Source organism: Seriola lalandi, unplaced genomic scaffold (assembly GCF_002814215.2).
Source record: "Seriola lalandi dorsalis isolate HSWRI2012SDOR001 ecotype SW California unplaced genomic scaffold, Sedor1 jcf7180002054941, whole genome shotgun sequence".
Taxonomy (NCBI): domain Eukaryota; kingdom Metazoa; phylum Chordata; class Actinopteri; order Carangiformes; family Carangidae; genus Seriola; species Seriola lalandi.
This window is the reverse complement of record NW_019525492.1, coordinates 750,372-751,311: the sequence shown is the minus strand read 5'-3', so window position 1 is coordinate 751,311 and position 940 is coordinate 750,372.

Sequence of the window (940 nt, the reverse complement as noted above, 5' to 3'; positions counted from 1 at the left end):
AAGGTTCAAATGTTTTGACAAACACAAAATGAATATACATTAATTGAAAATGTGAGTCGTAAAAACATTTTTTAACTATTAAGTATAGCAGTAAGATGAAATCACTTTCATTTCACTCGAGACAAACCGGGCACATTCCTTTAAGCTTGCTTAACGTAAAACACACCCTTGTCTCATTCTGAAAGTATGAAAAACAAAACTGAATTGTAGCCTATATGATATCAAACACTTTGCAGTCAGTAAATGTGTGATCAGCAGTCACTTTGTATTTGTCTTGTTGAGGTTCTGTCAGGCCTGTAAACGCAGCCAGTTTCACCTTGTGATGGTTTCAGATGTTTTCCGTCTCTCTGGTCTGAAGCTGAGCGTCTATGACGGACATAAAGAGCAGGGAACCGTCCACTGGTTGACGTGGCTGCACCGCGCTTTGTGTATCTGTCAATGTTATGCATTTAGAATATGTTTATATGACAATCACACCAATCACTATCGTTTTTACCTTTACTACTGCTAAACACACAAAAGTGAAGCTTTAACTTTTATCCATCTTATCCACAAGCTTTTCTTTACAATAAAGTCTCAAAGAAAAGTGAGTGCTGATCTTTGAATCTCAGTCTTGTTTGTTGCTGTACGCAGCAGTCAAATGAAATAAAAGACAATCGTTTTCACCCAGAGAAAAAGAAAGGTGCGTTTCCTCTTGCCCGTACTTAATGGTCGCCACACCCTTGTGTCATTTTCAAACTCTACAGACGGCATTTCAGAGCAGCAGTTCTCCAGCAGGTATCCCCGAGCTGTGCGTCTGACAGCAGAGCATCTGACTGACCTCCAAGCATCAAGCCCGAGGAAAACCTGAGGAGAAAAAAGCGACAGTCAAAGATTTTCATTGAAATCCCGACAGACTGCTGGACTGAAGGTATTTATAGTTTTGCATTAACCAGTGATG